Source organism: Octodon degus, unplaced genomic scaffold (assembly GCF_000260255.1).
Source record: "Octodon degus isolate 3935 unplaced genomic scaffold, OctDeg1.0 scaffold00146, whole genome shotgun sequence".
Taxonomy (NCBI): Eukaryota; Metazoa; Chordata; class Mammalia; order Rodentia; family Octodontidae; genus Octodon; species Octodon degus.
In genome coordinates this window covers 6,299,457-6,305,168 of record NW_004524722.1, presented here as the reverse complement: position 1 = coordinate 6,305,168, position 5,712 = coordinate 6,299,457, and the positions used below count along the sequence as shown (strand labels likewise).

The 5,712-nt window shown below is 33.6% G+C and overlaps 1 pseudogene; it reads left to right on the top strand.

The window, feature by feature from the left end:
- The first annotated feature begins 587 nt into the window (after positions 1 to 587).
- Positions 588 to 1,236, top strand: LOC101583589 (annotated as a pseudogene).
- Positions 1,237 to 5,712: the final 4,476 nt, after the last annotated feature.

Genomic DNA, 5,712 nt, shown 5'->3' with positions numbered 1-5,712 from the left:
TATATTTTATTCTTAGTAATTCTTTAATATCATGAAAACTTTTTCTTAGTTGATACTTTTGTATATATTAATGTATTCAAACACTATGTGAGTACTCTGATCACAGATATGTACATATGATACACAACATCCTGGCTTCTTAGACTCATGATTTAATTTTAATCTTGGAATATTGTTTTGAAATATTTAATTTAATTTGTAATTAATTAAGATTTAATTATTAGGATAGATATATAGTTACATTCTCTTAATGAATAGAGGGATTTGTTCTAATAGTGCTTGTAAATAGGATACCATGTCCGCATCTTGTACAGCAAATAACCACTAGGAAGAATGTATGCAGTGTGTTAATTATTGAAACTGTTCTATCAATTTGGTTTGAAATTTTCTCATTGCTATTTGTTTCTCAATAAAATTATGGAAAAAAAGATTTAATTAATTTTCTGAAATTTGTTTAATCTTAATTTTTGTTATAAGATTTATACTGTGTCTTTGACTACAGCAGAAATATCTACCTATAGGACATGGTATGATACTTTTTCCTAGTATTTGAAACTTTAAAAGTATATTTCCAAGATTGGTCTAAGATGGTGACTGTGGAACCAGAAACCAACCCTACTCCTAATCCCCTACCTGCAAAAGAGGAGAAAACAGAATCCATCCAGGAGGTTGCTAATGCAGAACACTATATTAAACATCCACTTCAGAACAGATGGGTGCTCTGTTTTTTTAAAACTGATAAAAGTAAAACCTGGTAAGCAATCCTTTGACTGATCTCTAAGTTTGATACTGTTGAAGACTTTTGGGCTCTAAACAACCATACTCAGTTGTCCAGTAATTTAATGCCTGGCTATGACTACTCACTTTAAGGATGGTATTGAACCCATGAGGGAAGATGAGAAAAACAAGCAGGAGGATGATGGCTAATCACACCAAACAAACAGCAGAGGAGAAGTGATCTGGACTGCTTTTGGCTAGAAATACTGCTGAGCCTTATTGGAGAATCATTTGCTGACTACAGTGATGATGTGCGTGCAGCTGTTGTTAATGTTAGAGCTAAAGGTGATAAGACAGCAATATGGACTACTGAATGTGGAAACAGAGAGGCTGTTCAACATATAGGGGGAGTATACAAGGAAAGGTTAGGATTCCTCCAAAGATAGTGATTGGTTGTCAGTCCCATGCTGACACAGCTACTAAGAGCTGCTCCATCATAAAAATAGGTTTGTTGTATAAGAAGACACCTTCTGAGTATTCTCAAAGGAGACTGAATCAAGCAATCAAGATTTGGGAGCTGAACCAAAGCCTCTTCAAAAGCAGAGTGGACTGCATTTAAATTTGATTCCATCTAAATGTTGCTAAGATATAAGAGAAGTCTCATTCGCCTTTGTCTTGTACTTCTGTGTTTCCCCCCCCCCTAGAGTATCCACTATCCCAATCAAGGTATTACAGTACACATCATCCCCAGAATCCATAAATGTGTTCCTGGTTAGCTCTGTAATACTTTAGTACAATTACTACAACAAACATGTTTTACCCCTTCGCAATATTCAAAGAAGAGCTTGTATTTCTGTAACAGGAAAACAATGTTATGTTCTGCTGTATAGAGGAGCATATTTGCTGGTTTGAAAGAGTATGATGCACACAGTTTTCTAGCAATGTTCTTTGTTTATTTTAACAGCATTATCCTTGTTGTACTTTTGCTGGTGGCTGCTAGATTTTAATTTATTTGTTTCCCTACTTGATAACATTAGTGATTCTGATTTCAGGTTATAATTTGCTTTGCTTTAGTTTTTCTTTTGCATGTAACATTGGTAAAAGATACAGGAGGATCCACCCTTATAACACAAGGGTGGAATAAACATTAATTTTGTGCACTTTCATAACTTTTTATAACTACAAAGCTTTGCTACAAATTTATGCATCTCATTAAAATCAGTGATCTGCTGACAAAGAATCTACAAAGTGCAGCACAGGGTTACAGGATGAATCCTGAGGGGACTTGACTAACCTTATCAGATACAAGAGTTACATTTCTTGTTTTGTAGGTCTTGCTTTATCTTGATCTTTTTTTTTTTTTTTTTTTTTTTTTTTTTTTTTTTTTGGAACCGGGGATTGAACTCATGCCCTTGCGCTTGCCAGGGAAGCACTTATTCCACTGAGCCATCTCCCCAGCCCTTTATCTTGATCTTAACCATCCAGCAGAAAAGTATAAAAACGAGGTATATAAAGTGAAGCCATGTTAATATGCAGAGCTGTAAAAGGCTCTAGTCAACAACTTCTGCAGACAACCTCCCACTATTGTGGACTACTGCACTGTGTTGGATTGTTTTGCTGACTTCATGTTTGGATGCCAGTAGAATGCCCATCTCTGATGGGACTGAACTAGAGAGGGGGGTTGCAGAGGAAGGACCATTTTGCATTTGTGTATACAGAATAGTTAGGATAGATGTACGGCTGCTTTTGCTTGGTTCAGTGAGAGGAAGGATTTGTAGTAGTAATGTTTGGACAGGATGTCCTGGCTGCTTCTTGTGCTGTGGATGACCGCTGAGAAGATAACAGTGTGCAGTGTATTAATTATTGAGGATGTCCTATTAATTGGCTTGGAGAGTGTCTCATTGATATTTGTTTCTCAATAAAATAAAATAAATTAATAAAAAATTAGTAATCTATATCTGTATGATTGTCTAAACACAATTGTGAATTATAAAAACATGTAACATTATAATTATATTCCTAACTAGAAGTAGTATGTCTGTTTGTGTATCTTTATGTTGTGTTTTAATACTATGTATTACTTGGATTATTTTGCTTTGGTTAAAAATGGCTCAAGTGAAAAGTGATCCCATTCATATTAAGACAGTGCACAAAACTGTAAATAAAATGTGTACAGTCAATTGTCTTTTAGACATCTAGATTTGTCCTTTTATTTTTCTATCTCTGTAGGAGGAAATTGTACTCTATTGCAAGATAGTCTCTTGAGTCTTTGCTTGTAGTGTCTTCGACATGACCAGCATACATTTGGAGCACTAGTTTATTACATTTACTACAATTTTAATAAGTTGGATAAGTCGTATCCAACTTATGAAATTAAACTGATGTGGCTATCTTTCTTTTTAATAAAGTAAGGCACAGTTCCTCAGAATTAGGTAAATAAATGTACTTCCAATGGATTAAGAAAAAGTATATTTCCATTTTTCATTGACTTTATATCACTTCTTCCCTGTCTTTTACACACACACACACACACACACACACACACACACACACAAGAAAATATGTATATAACCTGATATAAGATTGACACTATTTTGTAGAAATCATCAATGACCTTTTTTTTCCCTGTATTTTTAGAGAAGGGTCTACAAGGTGTTCAGGGTCTCACTACTAGATCAGACTCATAGTGATTTTCCTGTTTACAGCCCCCAAGTTCTGGGATTACAGGCATGCACAACCACGCCCAGTCTCAATCACTGTTTCAGCATGCCCCAGGGGCGGGGCCATCATGGTATGCCCTGGGGATTGAAACTCTGGCCCCTGTGCCTGTTTGTAGGCACTTTAATCTGCCGACCTATTTGGCCAGTCCTTCAGTGACCTTTTACATGGGTTTGTCTAATATATTTTACATAGTCCTGCATAGCTATCATTTTGACAGGTCTTTATTCTTTATCTAGGACCATACAACAATTTCTCTTGACTTCTGGATCATGCTCTTTATTATTTTCTATATGCTATGTCTGGAGGTATTAGAATAGTTTGAGTTTGTATAACTGGAAAATATTTTTTCAAAAAAAATAATAATTTTGTTCATCCATAGCTAATATTTTTTATGTATGCGCTTTAATGATTTTTTTCTTTACAATTAGTTTTGGACAATTTCATTTTTGTGTACCTTGGTATGATTTTATTCAAATTTCTTGTGAAAAGGTTCATTTTTCTTAGAAATGTAGTGCTATAATTTCAACTAAATTCAGAAATTTTAAATCTTTAAATATTTATTGCTTGTCCCTTTCTACTTTGAGAATTCTAATTATATGAATATAGGTTTCTTGAATTTGGCATAGAGTGAACTATTACATGACTGATTTGTAAATTCTTTCTTCTTCATTTTTATTTTAGACAAATTTTGTTGTTATATTCATTTAACTTTGTAAATAATTTATTTACAATGTGCTGTATTGTTAATCTCATGCTATGTATTCATTTCAGAAATATTTCTCTAAAATTCACTCTGTCTACATCTTATATCTTTCACATTTCAATATTCGTCTACAATTTTTAATATGCTAAATAATTATTGATTTTCAATGATGTTAAAGAGAAAAAAATGAGTCACTGGTGGAATATATTTTATCTAAGGCCCCATATTATCCACTTCTGTCTGTATTTGTAGTTGCCCTATTTTCAGAGGTTAATTTTTGACATCTCTATTATGTTTCTATTCTTTTCATGCCTGAGAATTACTGATTGAAAGATACATTATTTGTCTTTATTACACATACATATTTAACAAATAGGCATATTTATTCATCCATTACATTGATTATACATGCACCTATTACATGCATTGTAAATTATTTTTATTGCTATCTACATGGTAATGAGAATGGTATACATATTTTATGGCTATTCAGTATATTATGCATGTAATTTCATCATTAAGAAAGGCTTAAAAAAAAGAAAGAAAGGCTTAAGGTAATATAGTATTTGAGCAGGACAGAAACACTAGTAGGATATGCATTAACATGAGACAGTAAAATTTTCTAAATACCAGCTAGGTTATCACAAAAAATTATAGCCATTCTCTACCATCTCAAAATAAAGAACAATAATTACTAACAAAAGAGGAAGAAAGTTGAATCATAAAATCCACACTATTAAAGGGATCTCTGAAAAAATAAAAAATAAAAAATAAATTAATTAATTTAAAAAAGGAATCTCTGTCCTTACAAGGGAAAAATGTTATCAGAACACTGTTCAAAGTTTTACAAAAGTTTGAGAGTTGCAACATCACAAATATGAGAACACTTGTTCTAGGAAAACTAGGAATGACCAAAGTGATCCCTTTTCCTCTGGGGACTTGCTCTTCGAGTCATGTTTTCCTTGGGATAAAAGGCCCAGCGTGCCGCCATAATGAACTACTTTGGCCTCCTTCTTTCCTTGCACTCAGGGGAGTCATGGTATACCAAATCCTTGAAAGACAAAGTCATAGAGTTCATAATCTCCTTTATATAGTACAAGAGCTAAACACCAACTGTAACAAGGATGAGTGCTTATGTCTCATTTTGAAAGAAAGAAACATAGGAAGAGAATCAAGGTGGACAACAAGTTTCTTTCAGTGCTCTTTTCTTCCCATCTCTACCAAAAGTGAGAAGCAGTGATCCACGAAGCATGAAAGAGGCAGACTGGCGTTGTGGCTTACAAATGGACCAGCGCTAATCACCAGATAAAGAGAGGCTGGCAAGACTCAGTGGAACATTTCCAGGTAAGTTATGGCTTAAATAATTTTTTTCATAATTTTATTGAGAAACAAATAGCAATGAGACAGTTTCAAACCAAATTGGTAGGACAGTTTCAATAATTAACATATTGCATACATTCCTCCTAGTGGTTAATTGCTGTACAAGATGCAGACATGAGATCCTATTTACAAACACAATTAGAACAAATCCCTCTATTCATTAAGAGAATGTAACTATATATCTATCCTAA